Here is a 10,504-nt window from a genome sequence, read left to right as displayed (position 1 = left end):
TCCTTAATGGAGGAAGATCTCCTCTTGTCTATTCAGGAGTTAGTGATCCCCCTGTACACAATGGACTCCACTGTCCATACAACTGAATGCACTAATACCCAGCAATGGCAGATCAAACTCTGACTCAGAGGCCAACCACACGTTTAATCGCTAGCATAGCACACGTCTTATAGACTACATCTTGCTGTATAACAGTGTCAAGACAGCGATCTTAATGTGCTAGCTCTTGGTGTGAGGTTAAAGGTCCCTGCTGCCCTGGTAAATCGGTGATGACCATGATCACCATTAGACTCAGGGTGAAATGGAGTGCATTGTCCCAATCTAAGGAATCAGTTGAAGAATTATACAAAATAGATGCTGATTGTATAGGGGGTTGTTGCCATTATTACTTTACTAGTGCAGAGTTGACTCTTTGGGCACTTAGTAAGCAGAAATGGAAGAGCAAAAATGCTTTCTTACCTTTAGGTTATTTCTATAAACCAGGTCATTGTGCTTTGTAAGCTAGTAACTGGGTGCAGTGAGGGGCACTACTTGTTTCCACGGTAGTGATTAGCTGAGTCTCCCCTTCTGGTCTGCTGCGCCGGGACGCCCTTGGGTAAGCTGAGCGCATTATAAATTTCATATTATTATTATTATTATTATTATTATTATTATTAGAACTGCAATCGGAGAAGGGGAGGTCTTCACCAACATTAGCACTCTCCATAATCAGCTGTTCTTAAAACTAAGACAGCTTTTCTATGTGGGTATCATCCGGTCAATCAGGAGACGTGGTCCCCCACCTGGTATAAAAGCCAGTGTAGAAAAGCAATAGCGGTGCTCACTGGAGCCTTCAAACAACAAGATAGATTGCTGATCCAAGCAGCCAGGATGGCAAATAAAAACGCCCTCCAGGAAACAAAGAGAGAGTGGGAATTCAAGAAATGGAAGGGCTTGTTGACAGCAGTTCAAAGAGGAGATCGTTGGGGGGCGGAGTTTGCCGCGCTGGGAAATGGCTGCACTGTAGGTGAGCTCTCCCGATCAAGCCGACTATCCTACCATTATCCTGGGCAACTGATGCCACACTGCCGATGCCGATGTGACCGGAATATATGGCGACTTGCTGGGACTAAGCTGCTCTGCAATCCGACGTGGCCGGGTACAAAATCAGTACCACATAACCCTGGGCTGGGTCTTCCATGACGTTGCTGCTGCCGTGCGTGAGCACGTAAAGACTACGCGAGCCCGAGGATTGAGCTAAAGACATAGGCCTAGCGGCCGTTCTGCATCACGGGGCGATCTGCGGAGCTCAGGCGATTGTACCGGCTGAGTGAGGGACTTGCGGACCTGCCGGTGGCTCCCCTCGACTGTGTGCGGGAATGGACCTGGCCGGACACCGCAGGGGACTCGTGATAGTGAGCGGTGAGTGTGGGGCCGAGCGCCTGGGCCCTGCAGGTGCCGCGTCTGTGCAGCTGGGTTGCTGGCGCTGTGCCCCGGAGCGGTGAGAACACCTGGGGGAGTGTGAGACTGTTTGCCCATGACCGAGCTCCTCTTCCCTGCTCCTTCCAGCTGTTGCACTGCTTGAACGACCCATCCCTGCCCATATTATCTACGCCTAAGATCTGGATGTGGATGAGATCGCCAACGGTCGCGGGGTATAAACTGTAATAGTGCCACTGGATATCGCACAGATTGCGGGGGCACTGAGACACGACGCTCTGAACGTAGCTGGAACTGGCTGCCAATATCCTCAACAATTGTATTTAGGGCCACCGTTTGCACACACAGGCGTCGAGTTTGGCGCCATTAGCTGGCCTGCGACCTAAGAGCCTGCTGGAACTGCTGATATACTGCGACAGCCACTACTGGTTGACGGGCGCTTGAGCTCCGCTAGCACTGAGACGCGCTACCCCAGGGGCCCCTTGGTGGGAGAATGGGAAAGCCAGATAGGAATCAGTCCAAGCTGCAGTTTGAGCAGCAGCGAAAGCCCATGAAATGCCCGAAGGCCAATCCGGCCGAGACCTGCAGACCGCACCGATGGCCGCCACCCCCTCAGGGACGGATGTACAGGCAATTTTTGCGACCATACAATCCACCCTAACCAATATAGACGAGAAAATAGATTCCCTAGCCTATCGTGTGGACCGCATGTCCGAGAGATTGGACAAACACACAGAACGCATTGATATGGCAGAACGCAGGATCTCTGATGCTGAGGACGCGGCCCGGCAGCTTGAGCTGAAACATAAAAAAGTGGACAAAGCCCTGCAACTTATCCAAGAAAAAACTGAGGATTTGGAGGCGAGGTCATGAAGCTGTAACCTACGTATTATGGGAGTTGCAGAGACAACGCGAACCGGAAACATGGAGAAATATGTAGAAGAATTGCTTATGACCATTCTTGGCAAAGAAACTTTCTCTCTTGTGTTTATTGTGGAGTGGGCTCACCATTCTCTTGCGCCAAAACCGGTTGCTGGTGCACGACCCCGCCCTATTATAGCAAAAGTTTTAAACTACAGAGATAGGGACGCGGCCCTCCGCAGGGTCCGTGAACTAGGAGACCTAACACATGAGGGCATGTCGATATCTATCTTCCCTGACTTCACCTCTCAGGTCCAGGAAGCCCGTAAATGATACATAGACGTGAAAAAAAGCTGAGAGACAACGGTGTTTCGTAAGCCATGCTCTCTCCGGCCCGTCTAAAGATCACCATAGACGGGAAGAACACGATCTGTAACACCCCACAGGAAGTGATGAAGTTCCTGCAACTGAATCACCTACACGTCCTCCGGCGGAAATCCCCACGCAGTCAGCATGCTGATCAAGATCCTCCATCGGATGCTGAGTAAAGTTCTTCTCTCTATCATCTCATCCATCCCTGCCCATATTATCTACGCCTAAGATCTGGATGTGGATGAGATCGCCAACGGTCGCGGGGTATAAACTGTAATAGTGCCACTGGATATCGCACAGATTGCGGGGGCACTGAGACACGACGCTCTGAACGTAGCTGGAACTGGCTGCCAATATCCTCAACAATTGTATTTAGGGCCACCGTTTGCACACACAGGCGTCGAGTTTGCCGCCATTAGCTGGCCTGCGACCTAAGAGCCTGCTGGAACTGCTTATATACTGCGACAGCCACTACTGGTTGACGGGCGCTTGAGCTCCGCTAGCACTGAGACGCGCTACCCCAGGGGCCCCTTGGTGGGAGAATGAGAAAGCCAGATAGGAATCAGTCCAAGCTGCAGTTTGAGCAGCAGCGAAAGCCCATGAAATGCCCGAAGGCCAATCCGGCCGAGACCTGCAGACCGCACCGATGGCCGCCACCCCCTCAGGGACGGATGTACAGGCAATTTTTGCGACCATACAATCCACCCTAACCAATATAGACGAGAAAATAGATTCCCTAGCCTATCGTGTGGACCGCATGTCCGAGAGATTGGACAAACACACAGAACGCATTGATATGGCAGAACGCAGGATCTCTGATGCTGAGGACGCGGCCCGGCAGCTTGAGCTGAAACATAAAAAAGTGGACAAAGCCCTGCAACTTATCCAAGAAAAAACTGAGGATTTGGAGGCGAGGTCATGAAGCTGTAACCTACGTATTATGGGAGTTGCAGAGACAACGCGAACCGGAAACATGGAGAAATATGTAGAAGAATTGCTTATGACCATTCTTGGCAAAGAAACTTTCTCTCTTGTGTTTATTGTGGAGTGGGCTCACCATTCTCTTGCGCCAAAACCGGTTGCTGGTGCACGACCCCGCCCTATTATAGCAAAAGTTTTAAACTACAGAGATAGGGACGCGGCCCTCCGCAGGGTCCGTGAACTAGGAGACCTAACACATGAGGGCATGTCGATATCTATCTTCCCTGACTTCACCTCTCAGGTCCAGGAAGCCCGTAAATGATACATAGACGTGAAAAAAAGCTGAGAGACAACGGTGTTTCGTAAGCCATGCTCTCTCCGGCCCGTCTAAAGATCACCATAGACGGGAAGAACACGATCTGTAACACCCCACAGGAAGTGATGAAGTTCCTGCAACTGAATCACCTACACGTCCTCCGGCGGAAATCCCCACGCAGTCAGCATGCTGATCAAGATCCTCCATCGGATGCTGAGTAAAGTTCTTCTCTCTATCATCTCATCCATCCCTGCCCATATTATCTACGCCTAAGATCTGGATGTGGATGAGATCGCCAACGGTCGCGGGGTATAAACTGTAATAGTGCCACTGGATATCGCACAGATTGCGGGGGCACTGAGACACGACGCTCTGAACGTAGCTGGAACTGGCTGCCAATATCCTCAACAATTGTATTTAGGGCCACCGTTTGCACACACAGGCGTCGAGTTTGGCGCCATTAGCTGGCCTGCGACCTAAGAGCCTGCTGGAACTGCTGATATACTGCGACAGCCACTACTGGTTGACGGGCGCTTGAGCTCCGCTAGCACTGAGACGCGCTACCCCAGGGGCCCCTTGGTGGGAGAATGGGAAAGCCAGATAGGAATCAGTCCAAGCTGCAGTTTGAGCAGCAGCGAAAGCCCATGAAATGCCCGAAGGCCAATCCGGCCGAGACCTGCAGACCGCACCGATGGCCGCCACCCCCTCAGGGACGGATGTACAGGCAATTTTTGCGACCATACAATCCACCCTAACCAATATAGACGAGAAAATAGATTCCCTAGCCTATCGTGTGGACCGCATGTCCGAGAGATTGGACAAACACACAGAACGCATTGATATGGCAGAACGCAGGATCTCTGATGCTGAGGACGCGGCCCGGCAGCTTGAGCTGAAACATAAAAAAGTGGACAAAGCCCTGCAACTTATCCAAGAAAAAACTGAGGATTTGGAGGCGAGGTCATGAAGCTGTAACCTACGTATTATGGGAGTTGCAGAGACAACGCGAACCGGAAACATGGAGAAATATGTAGAAGAATTGCTTATGACCATTCTTGGCAAAGAAACTTTCTCTCTTGTGTTTATTGTGGAGTGGGCTCACCATTCTCTTGCGCCAAAACCGGTTGCTGGTGCCCGACCCCGCCCTATTATAGCAAAAGTTTTAAACTACAGAGATAGGGACGCGGCCCTCCGCAGGGTCCGTGAACTAGGAGACCTAACACATGAGGGCATGTCGATATCTATCTTCCCTGACTTCACCTCTCAGGTCCAGGAAGCCCGTAAATGATACATAGACGTGAAAAAAAGCTGAGAGACAACGGTGTTTCGTAAGCCATGCTCTCTCCGGCCCGTCTAAAGATCACCATAGACGGGAAGAACACGATCTGTAACACCCCACAGGAAGTGATGAAGTTCCTGCAACTGAATCACCTACACGTCCTCCGGCGGAAATCCCCACGCAGTCAGCATGCTGATCAAGATCCTCCATCGGATGCTGAGTAAAGTTCTTCTCTCTATCATCTCTACCCCGGACTGCTGACCTCAACTAAGCAAGTTTTTTTTTGATGGACATTCTGACCGGATCCTTCGTATTTATGGCTAATGGCTGTATTTATGATATGTGGACCCACTGTATGTATGAGATACCTAGCTATGGATTACTATAGATGTTCTAACCACTTTCAGAATTTCTAGTCACAGTCTGGATGGTAAGACTATACTGTAACTAATTGTGATCTGGCTATACTATGGTTTTATCCGCAGATGTTACCATTATAATCTTCATTACTAGGTTGGCGGCTATGCGTTTGGCTGACAGATTGCCCTTGCTATACTCACTTCACAGCTATCTGTGAACTTGGCTTGATCCCCCAGGCAGTCCTCTGCTGGGGTTGTGAGTGGGCACTATCGCCCCCCATTGTGTGTACCACACAGATTGTTCCTTTTCATTTTTTTGTTGTCGTATCCGATCTTAGGATATTTGGTGCGCTGTTGAGAAATCTTTCCTCGCAGCTCCCTCTGTTCTGATTTTCCTTTTGTAATGAGGGCCTTGGGATTTAGGCTTTGTCATGATTGGGATGGCGAAGTGGGTGGGGGGAGGGATGGTTGTTTGTATTTTGTTTTTTTGTGGTCACTACTTCCATATGGTTTGACACTTGACAAATTCGATGTGTACCCTAAGCCTGGGGTAGGAATGTACTACACTACTGTGACAACATAACTACTGCTAGACCCTTACACTTCCTAACATGGAATGTCTGTGGATTCAATAACCTAAAAAAAATTTGGCAGGTCTTCGCATACCTGGATAGACATGCTGTAGACATAGCACTTCTACAGGAAACCCATCTTCTTCCTGGTAAGGCGGATAAACTAGGTTACAGATGGTCTAAACATGCAGTGTCTGCTACATACTCGTCCTATGCACGTGGGGTTTCGACCCTAATTCGTAAGGGCACACAGTTTCTCCTCGAACATACACATACTGACCCACACGACAGATATGTCATTGTAACGGGCCTCCTTAGAGGTACAAGGGTGGGCATAGTTAATGTGTATGGGCCGAATGTGGATAACCAGGACTTTTTTATGGCTTTGTTTGCAAAGATACGAAACATTCCACCTATGGATATTATATGGGGAGGTGGCCTAAATGTAGCCCTTAATATCACTAGGGATAGATCCCATGACACAACGGAACATCACCAACGCGCACTCTCCACCATCCTGCATGGCATTACGGAATTCCTTCTTCATGATATCTGGCGGGAGCGAAATCCGAATATTCAAGAAAGCACACACTCCTCTACGGTACACAACAGCTGGTCCAGGCTGGACTACTGGTTACTATCGGACTTTGCTTCTACTTGGGCTATGAACATCACACATCTACCCAAAACCTTATCGGACCATAAACCAGTTTCTCTCCAGTTGCATATCCCGACATATGTCCCCCCACCATTTGTCTGGCGCTTTAACACGCAGGCCCTTTTAGATCCCATATATAAAGAAACGCTGCATAAGGCAATAGAGGACTACTTCACACATAACACGCACTCTGAAGACAGTGCAGGAATGGTCTGGGAGGCGTTCAAGAACACCATACGAGGAACCTGCATTAGTACCACGGCAGGCATCCTGCGGAAGATTAGGACACAATTAGAAAACTGCGAAAAAGATATTCGGCTGTTAGAAGCCAAGTATCAGGCCTCTCCTGATGTCGCTACCCTGGGAAACCTCAGAGCTGAGATAAATCGATACAATGACTTAGCTGAGGACGAGATGAAATACACAACACAACGTCATAAAGCGCGTAGGCTGGGGGACGGATGTCGACCTGGTCATCTGCTAGCGCAGCGGATTCGAGCGGAACACACACAATACACTGTCACGCAAATGGAAGATGATACAGGGCACACACACTACGACACTCAGGGTATACTAAATACATTTGTAAAGACATATAGTGACTTCTACACCACACAGCATACTACCACCGAATCTGAGGTCCTACAATATATTGCTGACATAGAGTTGGTGTGGCTGTCGGATGCCCACCGTGAGTTCTTGGCACAGCCGATAACAGAGGAGGAGACACTAGCTGCAATAAAAAACCTACCAAATGGTAGATCGCCCGGGCTTGACAGATTCACAAGTGAATTCTATAAGACATACTCAGAACTGTTAATACCCCCTCTTCTTGAGATGTATGATGAAGCCTACAATAATAAGATCCTCCCCCCGACACTGCGTGAAGCGCTCATAGTAGCGCTCCTAAAACCAGATAAAAACCCCAACAAAGCAGACTCCTACCGACCTTTATCTTTGATCAACACAGACGTCAAAATATTGGTGAAACTTATAGCCACAAGGCTACAACCCCTTAAGTCAACCATCGTTCTCCCTGATCAATCAGGCTTTATACCCGATAGATCTACTACACATAATTTACGTACCATCTTCTGTCTCCTGCATCAGCTTAGTCCAAACCTGAAGGCGGTGGCGGTCCTGCTAGATGCTGCCAAGGCTTTTGACTCTGTGGAATGGGCCTATATGTTCACGATACTGCGACAAATTGGGTTACCCAAGGGACTATTGACCTGGATAACCTTACTGTACACTAAACCAACGGCACGTGTAAAAGTAAATAGACACATTTCAGATAGCATAAACATACAACAAGGTACCAGGTAGGGCTACACTCTATCCCCGCTCCTATTCTCGATAGTATTGGAACCTCTCGCATGCAAAATACACCAACACTATGCACACACAGCCTTACGGTTCCAACTACGCCCCATTAGCATATCATTATACCCGGATGATATGGTATTATACCTACGAGATCCTGCAGACAACTTATCGCCACAACTGCGGGAATATGTGAGGTTCGGAAGACAGGCAGGCTTGCAAATAAACTGGAGTAAATCTGCAGTCATGCCACTGACGGAATGCACTACATCTCCACAGATGGACTTCCCTCTAGTATGGCAGGATGAGCCCATTAAATACCTGGGAATATGGATCCATAGAGACCTAGAATTAGTGATTAGGATGAATTATGGGGTCGCAATTGATCACATAGAAACAAAATTGCTCGATGGATAACGCTCCCACTCTCGCTGGCGGACCGTATTGCACTGATAAAAATGGTCATATTGCCCAAATGATTGTATCTGTTTATTAATGTGCCAATAATGCCCCCATCTGCGGTCTTTGCCAGATTGTGAGCGAACCTAGTGAAACTAATCTGGGTTGGCGGGCAAGCCCGTATCAGTCTTAACACCCTCTCACATCCTTATAGTGCAGGTGGTTTCGCGGTGCCGGATTTTTATCTATATTACTTGTGTGCCCAAGCACACTTTGCATATTATTGGTACCATCCAGTGAAAGTTCCTACCACACCTTGCAGATGAGGATGGGGATGCCTGCCCGATTCCACTGTCTAGCATACTACTACATACACGTACTCACCTGAAGCAAAAAGAAATAAACACGGTGAGGACCACATCTCGAGCCTGGCAGCCTATTGGTCAATTAGCTCATAAAACCCTGATTTATGCCCCCAGTTATCCACTGGCATTTCACCCTGAACTCTCTGTAACACTAGAAAAGAACAGCATGGAGTTATTGGCGCAGGTGGGCCTCACGCAATTTGGTGATTTATACTCTGAGGGTACTTTCATCACCCACGATGACCTATCATACATTAGTAATCAGTCACTACTGTTTCAGTTTCAATACAATAGGCTGCGGGCAGCTGTTCGTGCGTTGTATCCAAATTTCCCTTCAGAACCACCTTGTCTACAACCGTTACTAAGCTTAATAACAGCCACCACTCACTCACACTTAATCTCACGATTATACAGATCGGTACAGGCGGAAATAGGGGCTGACACTGCGAAGACGCGAGCCAAGTGGGATGTGTTGTTGGAACACCCCCTCACAGACAATGACTGGACATGCTGTTGCACACTGATCAAACTACTTACGCCCAATGGTAACCTTCGCCTTATTCACTATAAATACATGCACCAGGTTTACCACACTCCGACACGTTTATTTAAACACGGAATGAGGGACAATGCATATTGTAGAAGGTGCGGCATTGACCAGGCTGACTTCCCGCACTTGGCATGGGGCTGCGAGAAGGTGCAGGAGTTCTGGGTGAAGGTGATCAATATCCTAGGCTCGATGATGTCATGTGAACTGCCATGTACACCATGTGTGTGTCTGCTAGGCCTTGATGTACCTCTAAGATTCGTAAAGAAAAAACTGATAGCTATAATGTTATTACTCGCTAAGCGTAGAGTAGCTATGCACTGGGACAGCAGAAGATCACCCACAGTGGAACGCTGGTTACTGGATGCGGTATACTGCAGAGATAATTTTCTGCTTTATGCGGAAGAACTCCCCACTGTGTCCAAACCATCCGATATTTGGGGACACCTAACTGACTTTCTATGTGAGCACCCGGACTTGCTTCTGGTGAATAAGTGATGATTTGTACTATATATTGATGGGCTACTGATTGTAATGCAATGGGTTTGAACGCTATCATCTAAACTTCAAATGTAACAGATGAGCAATGTGAAACTGACATTATTGTAATACCCTTATTGTGTCTTATGTGGAAGTGACCACTGTTTATATTTGTATGATGGAAATCAATAAAAAAAAAAGAGGAGATCGTTGTTCCTTTTGGAACATTGGGCCCAATTACGATGACATTAAAACGACAGCCTGTCAGTGGTGGTCTCACTGCCATCGTTTGCATGTTTTCCGCCCACCATATTATAATGGCGAAAGCCCGACTGCCAAATATCCGACAGGCACTTTGAGCCTGCTGTTGCAGTGGAGGGCCTCGCAATCCTTACAATAGTGGCGGTACCTACTAGGCACTGCCGTAGGGAATACGATGTCCCTTTCTGGCTGCCAGTTCATGGTGGTTCATCCCACCATGAAAAGGCTGGTGGAAAGGGACATTGGAGGCCTGTAGTGGGCCCGCTTCCCCCCTGGCCCTTGATTTTGGTGTTGGGGGGCACCTATGGTGGTCCCCCTAAAAATCCCTGCACCATGTTGCAGGCACCGCATGGTGCCTGCCACGTAGTGCAG

Source organism: Lissotriton vulgaris, chromosome 1_1 (genome assembly GCF_964263255.1).
Source record: "Lissotriton vulgaris chromosome 1_1, aLisVul1.2, whole genome shotgun sequence".
NCBI lineage: Eukaryota > Metazoa > Chordata > Amphibia > Caudata > Salamandridae > Lissotriton > Lissotriton vulgaris.
This window is presented reverse-complemented; position numbering follows the sequence as displayed.